The 15,947-nt window shown below is 38.5% G+C and overlaps 1 pseudogene; it reads right to left on the bottom strand.

The window, feature by feature from the left end:
- Nucleotides 1–15,586, bottom strand: part of LOC149128050 (14-3-3 protein epsilon pseudogene) — an 80,352-nt pseudogene extending 64,766 nt beyond the window's left edge.
- Between the last annotated feature and the right edge of the window lie 361 nt (nt 15,587–15,947).

The raw sequence follows: 15,947 nt of genomic DNA, 5'->3' as shown, positions 1-15,947 counted from the left end.
TAGTTTTTACTCCTTGCTCCAAATCTTCCCAAAGCCTCAATTTTTCTAGGAATAAGTAAATGGAATCACATATTTTATATAAGTACATTTAAAAATGTACTTATTTTAACAAATTGTTGTGAACTATAGTCATCCTCCTGTGCTTCAGAATATCAGAACATATTCCCCTTATGTAAGTGTACTTTAGTATCCATTATTCAAAACCCTTCAATGTCCCTTGGAGTAAATACATTTGATACTAATTCAAAGAAATCTTTAGAGTTTAGATTGGCTTGAGATGACCACCAAGATGATCAAGTCTTATTCAGTTTTTAGTTTTTACTTATAATACTTTAAAAATTTGAGAGCAAGAGAGAGAGAGAGAGACAGAGACAGAGAGACAGAGAGATAGAGAGAGAGAGCGAATAGGAAAGAGAGGGAGATAGAGACTGAGAGCCTCCATTCTCTGACTAACTGTAAAATCCTGCAATGGGCATCGCTGGGCAAGGGCTGAAGCCAGGAACACAATGCAGTTCTTGGATGCCTCCCAGGCTCTGTCTTGGCAGGAAACTGGAATGAGGAGCCAAAGCTGGGGATTGGATGTAGGTCCTACAGTGTGGCACATGGGCATCTTAACTGCCAGTACACACACCTTTCCCTGATCCAGTTTTGCCTAATGAGTTAAGTCTGGAGATTTTATTCTGACGATATAGGCAAGTAAGTGTCTTGAGTAGCTAAAAAGCATTATAAGTTCCATGTTGCCACTAAGCCATCGGCTTCCAAACAGCATCTAATTCCTCACGCCAATCACTGTGTTTGTGTGTGATTCAGACAGTCCTAATGATAATGGATATCTTGACAATGGATTTAATTTTTAACTTTTAGCATAAAGATCTCCCTGGTGAATGATAGAACGGTCATGTTGCTACTTTGAATTAAACTTGTGTGACACTGATCATTGTGGACTGTCTATAGTCTTGACTCTAATTTTGAGTAGTCCAACATGAACATTTTCCTAACATACAAAACCAAATCATTTCCTGATGTTATTCTTATCATGGGCACTCTGCCCAAAAGTCTTTTGGTCACATCAAAATTCTCTTCAACATCGTGAATAAATATAGCCAAATGGATGGTATTATTTATATCTGTGCTTTCATCAGCTGCAATAGAATATGCCACAAAAGATTTAACTTTTTCATATACTGTAAGTTGTTAGCCAAGTCTAAAATATATTAAAACCACAATACTTCTGGCTAGACATACTTTTGCAATTGATTAATCTTGCTTGATGCCCATAATGTATAATGCATTATGTAGATCTTTTTTGAAAATTTATTTATTTTCACTTTATTTGAGAGGTAAAGACAGAGAAAGATCTTCCATCCACTTATTCACTCCCGAAATACCCACAACACCTAAGACTAGGACAGCCTGAGCCAGGACCTTAGAACTCCATTTGGGTTTCCATGTGGTTAAGAGACCCAAGTATTTGTACCAGCGTCTGCTAACTCCCAGCATGTGTGTTATCAAGAACCTGGATTGGAAGTGGAATAGCCAAGAGGCTACTTAAGACGCTGCCCCCAATGCTTGTGCCTGTAGATTGTTAATTTTAGTAAGCTCGCCATTGGAAAAAGGTTTTGAAACTTGAGAAAGTTTTTACTAGATATAGAATGGCATTCCACCATAGGATTGCTTATTTTATGCACTAAAACATAGTGAAATTTCAGTCCTTTAAAGTTCATTTGTTTTTTATCACTCATGTTTTCTGTGTACTGATCATAGTTCTTATCATAATTTTTCTCATAATGGTATTTTATTTTGCATTCTTCTTATGCCTTCTTTGCAACATATACACATCATATTAACATCTTTCTTGAAATGCAAATTCTCATTGGCCTTTTTAAAATCTATTTTAGATAGTGACATGGGTATCAAGAAAACTGCTTAAGAAACCAACTAAACTAGTGGCAAAATAATAATTAGATATTTTGTTCTGGTTTCAATTTCTGGCTCAAGTAGGAGTCTTAGAGATGGTGTAAAACTAGATCTGGAATTCTCACACATAAAAGGCATTCTTTTTTTAAAAAAAAAAGATTTATTTTACTTATTTGAAAGACGGAGTTGCAGAGAGAGGTAGACACAGAATGAGAGGTCTTCTATCCGCTGGTTCACTCCGGAGATGGCCGCAATGGCCAGAGCTGTGCCGATCCAAAGCCAGTAGCTTCTTCCAGGTCTCCCATGTGGGTCAGGGGCCGAAGGACTTGGGCCATCTTCCACTGCTATCCCAGGCAATAGCAGAGAGCTGGATCAGAAGAAGAGAAGCTGGGACTAGAACCGGCACTCATGTGGGATGCCGGCACTCCAGGCCAGGCCTTTAACCCGCTGCACCACAGTGCTGGCCCAGGCATTCTAAACATATATAATTTACCTAATTCTCTTTCAGTTAGTGGTTTCCTATTTAACATTTTGTCCAGAGAATGTGGTCTGCATCACACCAATCTTTTAAAACTTACTGAGACTTTTTATGTATTTTGCAATATTTAAGAAATTTTTGTAAGAATTCCATGTGTGCTTCAAAATAATGTGTACCTATTCCACAAGCACAGAATATAGTAGTCTACGTAGGCTCACAAATCAAGGTTGCCAAAGTGCACATTTCCGTGTGCTTACTGGATCTTTTCTGCTTGATGTATTGGTTTCAGAGTGAAATGTGAAGTCCCCCATTTCAGTGTGAACTTGTCTATTTCTACCTAGGATTTTGACAACTTTTTACTTTATGTCTTAATGCTTTTTTTAATAAAGATTTATTTATTTATTTGAAAGTCAGTTAGACAGAGAGTAGAGGCAGAGAGAGAGAGAGGTCTTCCGAGTGATGGTTCACTCCCCAGATGGCCGCAATGGCCGGAGCTGTGCTGATCCGAAGCCAGGAGCCAGGAGCTTCTTCTGGGTCTCCCACGTGGGTGCAGGGGCCCAAGGCCTTGGGCCATCCTCCATTGCTTTCCCAGGCCTAGCAGAGAGCTGGATTGGAAGAGGAGCAGCCAGGACTAGAACCAGAGACCATATGGGATGCCGGCACTTCAGGCCAGGTTGTTAACCCGTTGTGCCACAGCGCGGGCCCCATATGTCTTATGCTTTTAATGCTAAGCTACTAGGTGTAAATATAAATGAAGAACTAATGAATCAAGCATCTTATCACACTCCCCTGCTTTATTTTTTATAGTGCTTTTTAGCTAGCACTTTGTTGGTAATTAACATTTATATATCAGTTTGTTTTGATCATCATTTGCAATATATATTTTTGATTTTCAATATTTCTGTGATTTTATATATTGGATATATCCCTTGTAAATCATAAATAATTGGAAAAATACAAAACCTGGTGTTTACTGCTTTCACCAGGAATTCATCTCACTATAACATAATGATGAAATTGAAACTGCTCTCTCTCTCTCTCCTTTTATTTGAAAATAATTCAGAGTCACAGAAAAGTTGTGAGAATAGTGTAGCACCTGCATACCCTTCACTCAGATTTCACTGTTAACATTTGACCACATTTCCTTTACCGTTCTCTGTCTGTCAGTCTGTCCATCTCTCAAGTTTTCTCTGTATTTGCTGTACCACTTGAAAAATACATTTCAGATATGGTGGCCTCTTATCTTTAAAGTGTTCAGTGAATATTTTTCTAAATAAAATATACTGTCCTGTGTAATCATAGTATGTTCATCAAAATCATATAATCAACATTAGTAGAATGAAAGCAATTTTCCCTGAAAGTCCTTTCAAAATTTTCCACTATCTCATTGAGGCCATTTATTGAATAAAGAAAGCAAAAACTCAATCAATCAAACAAGACTCTCTTCTCTTTTGTCTCCTTTATTTCTGGTCTGACTTATAATCTGGGACTATGCACAGGAATTGGTTGTCAAGGTCTCCTTGGCCTCTTTTTTGGCTCTTGAGTTTAGCACAATTCCTTGGTTTTCCTTGTCTTTCATGACTTGACATATTTATTTTCTTAAATTTTAATTATTTCATTTTGTTGTAATGGAAGAGAAATGAGAGAGATTTCCCATTTACTGGTTTACTACCCAAATACCCACAACAGCTGGGACTGAGCCAGGCCAAAGTCAGGATCTTGAAACTGGATCTAGGTCTTCCATATGGGTGGCAGGGAACCAAGTACTGGAGCCATTAACTGCAGCTATCAGGGTGCTCATTAGCAGGAAACCAGGATTGGAAGTGGATGAACCATGTCTCAAACCAGGCATTCTGAAATGGATGTAGGTGTCCCAAGAGCATCAATTGCTGTACCAAATGCCTGTCCCATGAATTGATATTTTTAAAATGCATACCACAGTGAATTTCATTACATATTTGATAAATAGTCCCTCATGGTTCAATTCAGGTTACGTAGTTTCTACAAAAATATCACCTACCTGATACATCATTCAATATGAGGTTGATTTGTCTTATTACTGGTGATGAGAAAACAGTTTTAAAATGGTGCCTGCCAGATTTCTTCACTGTTAGGTTCTTTAAAATTATGTTCTACTTATTGATGATTAAGTATAATGGTTAATACATATTTACTTTTTTCTAAAAATACCTTTTAAAAAAGGTTTATTTGTTTATTTGAAAGGCAGAGAGTTACAGAGAGGAAGAGAAAGGGAGAGAGAGAGAGAGAGAGAGAGAGACAAAGAGAGAGAGAGACTTCCATCCTCTGGTTCATTCCCCAATGGCCAGAGCTGCGCCAATCCAAAGCCAGGAGCCAGGAGCTTCTTCTGGATCTCCCACAGGGGTGCAAGTGCCCAGGCCATATCAGAGAGCTGAATTGGAAGTAGAGCAGCCTCTCAGGTGCATTAGCAGGAAGCTGGGTGGAAGCAGAGTCTCCAGGACTTTAACTGGCACCCCAGCGTGGGAGTTGGGCATCTCAAGCAGCAGCTTAGCCTTCTGCACCATAATGCCTGTTCCTAATACACAGTTATTAGAGAACTACTTTGAGATGCTGAAAATACACCAAAATATACCAGACTCTGACTGGTTTTAGCATTCACTGATGATTTTTCTTTTTAATTAGTATTTAATTGAAATATGGCGAATAAGAAAAAAGAAGTTGAACAATTAGGATCCATGTGAGCTTCTTATCTTTCTCCTTAAAAGTATCTGAGTGAAGAACTTGTTGTATTTTAGGATAGGACTTCATCCTGTGGGCCACATGCTTTTCAGAGCCACTGCCACTGAGTCATTTCTTAATTATGTCCTACCTCACAACCACTGGCTGAGAATCCCTGGAGGACAGGGAATGGGTTCTTCATTTTTAAGAGATTCCCAGTGATTCCTAAATATAAAGGATTGCTCTAATCAGAGAGTCAAGTGACCTTTGAGTTAGAGATTTGCCTAAGGCTTTCAAATTGTGGATTAAAGATACAAAAGTCGCATTGAATGTAATGGGTTTTAAATATCCCATGAGACACACCATTGAGATAAGATGGATTTATTCAGTTTAGGATGCTCACATTCTGCTCTAAAACAGATGAATGTGCAGCAAGTCTTTAAGCAGAAGGCTGTTGTGCTCTACATAATCCAACAAGTGAAGTGGAAAGAAAAATACTTTTCTCTGTAGTGTTAAGGTCTCCACCCACAGTCTAAAATTTTTATTTTGCTTAGCGAATATCAAAGCAGATAGCATTTCAGTCCTCTCTGGTTTATTCCAAGCCTCTCATTTGCAGTTCCTTATTTCCTCTGCTTTCCAACAGCAAACACATTATTATCCATTCAGTGGCTAGGTCTTTGTCTCTTGAAAGCCTCTGCTGCTGTGAATCATGAAAGAAAATTCTATCTTTGTGTATAACACCTTTTAAGTGCTATTTTACCTGGGAAAATTTATCTGAACCACGGTCCCAGACCTGTTACTTCTGGCCACTTTTATTATAGTCACTGGTATGAATTGGCATCCCATGAACTTTTCACAATTACAGTCCTATTTCAAATCTCCCCCAAGTGCCGTAACTTTGCCCAAGTGGATTTATTAAGTGATCTTTAATCAGCGCAAACTTAAATCTTATGAGTAAAATGCAGTCTGGACTCTCTCAGTTAATATTAATGTTTTTTCCTATCTAGGCTTTTCTGTACCTCAGCCATGGGGTATTTCATTGCAGGAAATTACCTACCAAGCATGGTCACTCACATTTTTTTCCTGGCTTTAAATACATGGGCATTTTCGAGGTCCTATTTATTTTATATGACAGACACAGAGGACTATTTTTTCACTTGAAGACTATTCTTTGCAGTTCTGAATAGAAACGTTGTCATCTTAGATCAAAACTTACAAAGGGTGATAGAATACAAAAATAAAAACTTTCAACACAGGCTCAGGGATTTGGCACAATGGTTAAGATCCTGCTGGAGATTTCTGCATTCCATACCAAAGTGTCTGTGTTCAAGTCATGGCTGTGCTTCCTATTCCAATTAACTGCTAATGTGTACGCTGGTCCACAGCATGGCTCAAGTATCTGGGTTTCTGTCACTCAAGTTGGAGACCTAGAATGAGTTCCCAGATCCTGGCTTGAGCTTGATCCAACCCTGGCTATTTCAGGCATTTAGGAAGTGAATCAGTAGATAGGAGATCTGTCTATCTGTCTCTCATTCTTTATCTTTCAAACACACGCACACACACACACACACACCCTGCCATTTTTTATTTTAACAAAAAAAAATAGATAGCCAAAGGAAGTTTGATTTAAAAATATTTATATTGATCTGAGTGTCCACTGAGTGTCTCTTTTATTGGCTTCACTACCGTATACCAGAAACTGTAGCTTCACCTGTAGGCCATGCCATTTTGAGGTAACTGATTTTACAGATCAAAGAGGTGATCTAGAATACTAAGTAACTTTCCCTAATATTTGAAACATTCACATCAGTCTAACTCCAGAATCATGCCCTTTCTTTCTTGTCATCCTACTCATTATAACTCCCATCATATTAGGTAGAGAAATTACGATCTTTGGTGAAGCCAAATATTATCATAAATCTCAAGATATAAGGTTAAAGTGACCGAAAATCTAAATTTTCTTAATTTCTAAAAATAATCATTGCTAGATTTCTCCCTTTACATCAGAACAAGAAGATTCTGCAAATGAAATATCTTGTACTTTTTGTTTAGGAGATTATGATGAGACAATTTTATTCCTTAAATTTGTAAGCTTAAAAACTCCATGTGCCTTGAGATATGTTGGAAAACACAATTGCTTATAGGTTTTCTTCCTGCTTTAATGAACAATGTTAGCAAAAACAAGTATGGAGGTTTTAAAAGTTCTATTTTTCTGAGGCACAGTTTTAGTAAATCTTGTAAAGACTTAGTAAATCTTACATATGACCAGGAATAGGTGAGGTTAATAATTGTGCACTAAAGTACTTGTTTCTATGACTCACCTGACAATTTATTAATAACACTAAAGCCTTCCAAGATAAACCTCAAAGAAAGTCTCCTTTTAACTTAAGCATTGAGAGTACTTGAAACAAAGTACATTTGTGTTACTGGGAAAGAAGCTGTGATAGCAAAGAAAAAAATGTTTTCCATTTATTAATTCTTTTTTTTTTTTTTTTTTGACAGGCAGAGTGGATAGTGAGAGAGAGAGACAGAGAGAAAGGTCTTCCTTTTGCCGTTGGTTCACCCTCCAATGGCCGCCACTGTTGGCGCACTGTGGCCAGTGCACCGCGCTGATCCGATGGCAGGAGCCAGGTGCTTCTCCTGGTCTCCCATGGGCTGCAGGGCCCAAGCACTTGGGCCATCCTCCGCTGCCTTCCCGGGCCATAGCAGAGAGCTGGCCTGGAAGAGGGGCAACCGGGACAGAATCCGGTGCCCCGACCGGGACTAGAACCCAGTGTGCCGGCGCTGCAGGTGGAGGATTAGCCTATTGAGCCGCGGCGCCAGCCTATTAATTCTTCCATTTTAATTTTTTTAAAAGATTTATTTATTTAGTTGAAAAGCAGATTTACAGAGAGGCAGAGGCAGAGAGAGAAAAAGAGAGAGAGAATGAATCTTCCATCCATTGGTTCACTTTCCAAATGGCTGCAATGGCCAGAACTGGAGCTGGGCAAATTTGAAGCCAGGAACCAGGAGTTTGTTCCTGGTCTCCCAGGTGGGTACAGAGGCCCAAGCACTTGGGCCATCCTCCACTGCTTTCCCAGGCCATGGCAGAGAGCTGGATGGGAAATGGAGCAGCCAAGACTGCAGGTGGTGGCTTTACCTTCTACACCACAGTGCCACCCCCCCCATTTTAATTTTTATAACATGTAATTTTTCAGATTATAAAAGAAATTTCATATAATGGCTGAAAGTATTGAAAAGGATATTGAGTAAAATAAAAATTGCCTACTATACCATGAATGAAAAAATATACTTTCATCTAAACTTTATTTCCTTCTTCTTTTAGCTAGTTCCCAGTGATTCCTCAAGGCATTCCTCCTTATTGCCTCCTTCTGTATCCAACTAGATCAGCTCTACTGGTGTACATTTGCCTAATTTTCAATGCATCTCACCTGCAGCACATCAGCACTAAGTGTGATGAGTTGTTTATCATCTGTCTCCATCTCAGGCATCCAAGGGCTCTGAGTTGTTTGCTTTTGAAGGCTCTGCTCTTAGCAAAATGAACAGATAAATATTTATAGACAAAATTTTAATTCTATTTTATTCATTATATAATCTCTTTACAAAGGAACACATGATTAGTTTACCTTGTTATTAAGTATTTTCTGAAACTATATGTGAGGATACTATAAAAATTCATCAGAAAACAGAATCAAAAGATAAGTTTATTTTGGTGAAACATTTTTTGAGAAGTATGCATAATTATTTTATAATATGAATTTTTCTTGAAATTTTTGAGACTCCCTTGTATGCATAGATTTTATTTTTGTACCAAAATAAATAAGCTTATCATGGAATTTAATTCTCTTGAACTTGTATATACACACACACACACAATCTGTATGTACAATTATAGGTTTATATAGATTTAAGTATTTTCTATTTTGTGTAGTCAAAATATTACATTTTCCTTGATGGATTCTATCTATATGATTAAGCATTAGAAACCCATGTTTACAAATGTTTTTTCTAATATTTATGGGGTTTCTATTTAAATCTTTGATTTGCCTAGAATTGTTTTCTTGTACTTTCTATGATGATGCAAAAAATAGTATAATGAGTCCTCATACACAGTATAACCCAAGTGCACAATTATAAATTCATGGTTGGTTCTGTCCCATTTATACTCCTACCCACTCTTCTCCTCTCAATTATTTTGTAGTGAATCCTAGATGCCCATCCATTCATCAGCAAATATTTCTTTAGGTAACCCTAAAAGATGAGGGGCTCCTTAAAATAGTATAACAGAACATTATTGCTGCATGGAGAACAATGAGCAAAATATTACAACTCTTTTTTGTATATTGGATTCTTAGCATCTATTGCATCTCCAACTTTTGAATGACCCAGTTCTCTCCATGTATTTTATCTTTCTCTTTGGGCAACCTCAGGAGTAACAAACCACCCTTCTTTCTCCCTCCCGCCCTCTTTCCTCCCCTCCCTTTGGTGGGCAAATCAATGAAACGTATGAGAAATTCAAGGGGCAAGCTGTGCATTATTTGTATTGCCCAAACTCAGTTTCTGATTTTAAAAAAGCCATGTGGAGTCTTTGAAGTGAGATTATCATGTATTATAGATTAATACCTAAATAAAAACCTCCTAAGAGTTCCAAGTACCAAAGAGCCACAGAGTCTCTGTGCTATCTGGATTGCCTTGTGCTCCCTCTAGTTTCCTTGCCAAAATTTTTTTTTCTTTTGATCTTGTCCCTATCCTTTCTGTATTGGGAGTCGTTCAAGCAATGATGGTTGGTTTTAGGTCTTTGATCTTAGTTATAACACAATCTTGTGTACAGGGACTGTGTTGATGCCAGTGAATTAGCAAGCATGCAGCCTTAGAAACAAAGATGACTATTCTGTGTTACTCAAACTATTTTCTAGAAGATGTTCTTTTGAATGGGAAGATTGTCCTTTGGGGAAGCCTCTTCAGTGTACTTGAGTTCTCTTAACTAAACTGCAGGAGCTTCTAATTCTGTTACAATATATTTATGGGCTGCACAGAAGTACAGAGGCCAAAGTCGGGCATATATCTGCATGCTTACCGCAGATGGCCACACTCTGCCAGCACTGCTCAACTACTGGCATCTGAAACAACAGACTTTGTTTTGTTTTGTTTTTTGGTGGGGTGGGGTGGAGAGATGAAATGAAGTGCTGTGTTACAATGTGAATAGTTCAGAGAACAGGGCACTAAAAGTACTTTTGCATGAATAAGTTCGGTGTAAATCTGTTATATTTTTTTAAACTAAAAAACTAGCTTAGAGCAGCTTTTGAAGTAAAAGAACAGATAAGAGCAAAATACAAGCACTGTTGGAGCATTTGTTAAAATGATTTTCAAATGTTCAAGATTTTGTTTTGTGGAAAAAAAATTGCACTAAGAATCCAGAGATCTGAGTTACAGTGGAATTTCTGCTTAATAACTTTGGCAAAAGTACTTATTCTTTCTAGGTCTACTTAGTTTTGTGTTAAAATTCAGGATTTTGCATTGGATCAGGACTTGAGAAACTATTGTAATAAAGTCAGACACATGAGGTATATTCGTGTGATTAGTTCTAACAAAACTCTCCTGGATGGATTTCACCATGAATCCACGCTATTCTGATCCATGTACTGGATAAGTTTCCAAACTTAAGACGTTGTTAGAATTTCTAGGTGTATTTTTATGTATTGTGTGACATTAAAATCTATGACTGCACTAACAAATACAAGTTCCATATTGTGATGATCATTTGTCAATCACCTGTGACTGGTCTCATGGACGTTGGCTCACAAATCATCAGGTCAGCTGGGGTTGTTGATCTGGGCCACAGGCCCTGGTAGCTCTGCCTCTTGTGCGGAGGGGGTCAGTTTTGATAGCTGTCTTGACTTCCAAGGCTACTCTGAAGCTCTTTCCATAACAATGTTAGATCCAGGAGAGTGCAAACAGAAACAACTGTGATCTCTTAAAGGTCTAGGATTGAAATTGAAATAACAATATCATTTCTGCCCACATTTCTGTCACGATCCAAAACAAGTCCCGTGGACTGACCCAAAGTCAAAGGGTGAAGGCGTGTATAATATTCACAATGCAATTACGTTACAAATATGGATAGAGATTCATATGACCTATCAAACGGGGCATTTGTTCTAACAGTCACACTCCTGGGCTGCATTTGCCAAAAATTGTGACTCTGCAGGCTGGAGGTGGAGCTCCAAGGTGTAGATACTTAACTGATCTAATGATCAGTCAGCAGAGAAAACTCAATTGAAAGCTTTTTAAGACCACTAGCAACTCCGTTCCATTTGAATCCATGAATCAAAATTTGTTTTTTCAAGTACATCTTGTTCTCAGAGTTTTTCTAATTCAACAGCTCATCTCTGTAGGGCTTTCAGGGCCACAGAACAGTCTGACCATGGGGTGATGGAAACTATACTATCTGCTCCCATGTGGAGCTCTAACCTGTGCTACCCTCACCTTCTCTTCCAACTCTTCCAATGGTCTGCCCTGTTGGGGCAACTCATCAGGTGCTCATGGGGGGAAAAGTTGATGATAACGATCAGTAGTCACAGCTGGACTCAAACCAACTCATTTCACACTGCAGTGGTCGGTAATCAAATGGTACTACATGCTCTATTAATTTGTAATCACAATCTCCCCTCCCTTCTCACTTTTTTCCCTCATAGGTCACTTAGAAATTCCTTGATTGTGCAACAGTGGGGAATAATCCTTCTCCCAAATACATGGCACTTTCATTATGCAACTGCTAAACTCAGCATCTTGGGGGCATTTCTCATGAATATTTAATGGTGCATTTTAAAAGTTAAATTGGGGTGATTTTTTTCTTTGCTCATTTGAAAGAAGCTTTTAATTGTGGCATAATGTCTAATCCTGTCACTATCAATATTAGCAGGTCAATACCATAATAACGTGTAGCAGTGTTAGGTCTCCTAAGTCACAGCTGTGGTTGGGAGGAACATGGATTTCTAGGCAAATTTTCATGTGAAAGCTGATGTCAGTATGTCATTATCTTCCACAGAATTATGATGTTCATCATTTGGATTGTAAAAGTTAAATGACTTTAAGTCCATACATTTACATGGCCAGGAAGTGACTAATGCATCACCACAATTTGTCAGCTGGTTTAGGCCTTCATGGAAACCTAAGGAGGCTTAGATCTGGTGGGTAAGAAGTCAGTATGATATAGAACCAGAAGTAGCTTTTTGTTAACACAGACATTTTGATAAACTTCTTCAGATATCATGAAATGACTTTATTAGTATGGCCACTATAGATTTTTCTACATTTTTACTAACAGTGTATAACAGTTGGCTTTTCTTCAGGTCTTTATCAACATTTGTGCTTTGTTTTTTGATAACAGCCATTCTAACTGGAGTGAAGTGATAGCTCATCCTTGGTGTGATTTGCATTTCCCCTATGGCTAGTGATATTGAGCATTTTTCACATTGGCTGGTCATTTGCATTTCCTTTTTTTTTTTTTTTTTTTAAGATTTTTTGACAGAGTTGCAGAGAGACAGAAAGGTCTTCCTTCCATTGGTTTACCAAATGGCTGCTACGGCCAGCGCTGTGTGGATCCGAAGCCAGGAACCAGGTGCTTCCTCCTGGTCTCCCATGCCAGTGCAGGGGCCCAAGCACTTGGGCCATCCTCCACTGCACTCCTGGGCCACAGCAGAGAGCTGGACTGGAAGAGGAGCAACCGGGACTAGAACCCAGTGCTCATATGGGATGCCGGCACTGCAGGCAGAAGATTAACCAAATGAGCCACAGCGCCTGGCCTGGTCATTTGTATTTCTTTTGCGAAATGTCTGTTCATATCCTTTGCCCATTTCTTAACTAGATCAATGGCATGTTGACTTTGAGTTTGTTATATATTCTGGATATTAATCCTTAATCTGATTAAGGATTTGTAAATTATAAATATTTTTCTATCAACCTGTTGGTTTTCTCTATAAACGGGAAGAGAGGCTTCAATCATAAAGTGATGACAGAGGAAAATGTTAATTGCTCTGAGTCTATATTCTACAATTACAGAAATGTCAGATTGGACCCTCTATATGCATAGTTACTATTAATCAAAAATGTTTAAAATGTTTAATGAGATAAAAATGTTAACTACATTGATTTGATAATCACGCAACTTAAGGCTTATGTTGACTTATCGCATTCCAGCCCCCACATTTGTACAATTTAAAAAATAAAAATACCTATTTAGCATGTACAATAATCTAGTCACCCTCTAGTGATGGAGTGAAACTGTGTTGACACTAAGTTTTTTATTTAAAACTTAAATTGTTCATATCTCTAATACTTTTCATTTGGTTTGGGAACAAAGAATCAACCAAATATAAACCATCAGGAGCCTCTTAAAACATAAGAACCAAGGGGTCAACGTTGTGGTATAGTAGGGTGAGCCACTGCTTGTGAGGGCAACATTCCATAAAAGAGTGCCTGTTTGAGTCCTGGTCACTTGGCTTCTGTTTCCTGCTAGCCTGGGAAGGCAGTGGATGATGTCCCATTGGACCCATGCCACCCATGTGGAAGATCTGGGTGTAATTTCTGGCTCCTGGCTTCCATGTGGGCCAGCCCTAGCTGTTGAGGTCATTTGAGGGAATGAATTACAGAACAGAAGATAAACCAAGTAACAGGGGCTGCTGCTGCAGTGCTGGCATCTCATGGGCACTGGTTTCAATCCTGGCTGCTCCACTTAGGATCCAGCTCTCTGCTGTGGCCTGGGAAAGCAGCAGAAGATGGCCCAAGTCCTTGGGCCCCTGCACCCATGTGGGAGACCCGGAAGAAGCTCTGACTTCAGATCAGTGCAGCTGTAGCCATTGTGGCCATCTGGGGAGTGAATCAGCGAATGGAAGACTTTTCTCTTTCTGCCTCTGTAATCTACCTTTCTAATAAATAAATCTTAAACACAAAAACCAGTAACAGTGTTACGATCCTGTAGAGGTTGCAAAAACTTTTTCTGGAAAGTGCCATACAGGAACTATATTCCCTGTGGACCACTGTATGTTGTAAGTATTCTGCCACTGGAGCACAAAAGCAGCTCCAAATGATTCAGGAATGAATGATTGTAGCATCTTCCAATGCAATTGTGCAGTGAAGCATACCAGTTACATGGCAGATAACGAGATGCAACTATATATTGTCTATAACAAACCTATAAATATATGTATATAGCATGTTAACAGTAACCAAAAGAAAGTGGGTGTAATTAAATTAATTTCAGGCAAAGCATACTTTAGAAAAATTATCAGAGCTGAACATTACCTTGGCAAATAATTTGTAACAATTTATAATATGTATTTGCAACAACTCATGATACATATGCACTTCAAGCAAAACTTATATAACTGCAAGGAGAAATAATCTATTTTAATTGGAGACTTCAACGACCTTCTCCTGACAGATTGAGCATGAAGAGAATAAGTAAGGATGTAGTTGAACTGGTTAGCATGATCAATCTGGGATATAATTGACGTTTATGCAATATCCAGATATTTATACATCAGAATACATTTTCCACCTTGTATTCCCAAGGTATAGTCATCAAGTTAGACAACATTGTCAGACATAAAACACACCTTACCATTGAAATGAATAGAAATCTGACCAAGTATACTGTGAAATACAATAGAATAGTATGAAAATGCTAAAATATTTGGAGATTAAGCAATACACTTGTAAATAACGCAGTTCAAGGGATCTCAAGGGAAAATGTATTAAGACTAAACTCATCAAAATTTTGATTTAGCAAAACCATTGAATACATATTAAAGAGGTATATAAAATGAAAAGCAGTTGGTGAATTCATATTTTGCTATAGGTTGCTGATAGCTAATCTAAACTTAACCAATTTAATTTTAAGCCAAATTGCTTTTTCACATTCCATGGTTAAAACCACAGAAAGCTATCCTAAACTCTCAGGCCATCTGTCAAAAGGGGAGCAGAAAGTTAAGTTATACAAATACAGTCTCTGGTTCCTGTTAGAATAAAGCTCCTCATTCTATGGCCTACTGAAGGTTGAATTAGCACCATCCCAGCTTAAGTACCACCCCCAGGCAGTCCATCTCAAACTTGAGCCCTTCTCTAAATCTAAATCTGTTTCTAATTGATAATCATTTCCCTCTGATTGCCTCAAACTGTTTGTTTTTGCCCTCACTACAATCCAGTATTTACACAAAAGTCAGAGTGACCTTACCCTGACCCTGGCTCCCTCCCTCCCAAAATATGCAGATCCATTTGCTTAAAATTTTTTGTGTCATCTTTGCATCTTTTCGAAGGTCTTTATGACCAAAAACAAATCTTGACTTGACTTGGAATATTTGGCATGCTCTAATGTTGTTTTTTCCTACCATACTTACTCACCCAAAACAGTGAATGTTTCTGTAGAGATGGAGGTAGCTTCACCATGATTATAAGGTAACTTGCAACTGCCAGCTGTAACTCAGTGGTACCCATATGGACTCTTTTTCACTGGGAATATTTTCAAAAAACTTGATGCCTACTCCGGAGATGGGTCAATGAATCTGTTAAGGAGCCAAGTAAAGAAGTCGTGACTCACCAGACTGCCTTGCAGCTGATAGATGACAGGCAGATGTGTGGTATAAAAGAGGTACAGCTTGATTGATTGTCCCCTGAAGCACTAGACTTGATGGCTCCCTGGAAGGAATCGGTATTTCCATCTCTTCTGCACCATGGCTCCTTGCCTCAGCTTCCTAGGGCAGCTGTAACAGATTATCACGATCTTGCTGACTTGAAGCAACACGCATTTATTCTGTTTTAAGTTCTGGAGGCCAGAACTCCAAAATCCACTTTGCTG

Source organism: Oryctolagus cuniculus, chromosome 2, assembly GCF_051225735.1.
Source record: "Oryctolagus cuniculus isolate XC-2025 breed Fujian yellow rabbit chromosome 2, ASM5122573v1, whole genome shotgun sequence".
Classification (NCBI taxonomy): domain Eukaryota; kingdom Metazoa; phylum Chordata; class Mammalia; order Lagomorpha; family Leporidae; genus Oryctolagus; species Oryctolagus cuniculus.
The sequence above is the reverse complement of the archived record's forward strand: the minus strand, read 5'-3'. Positions and strand labels throughout refer to the sequence as shown.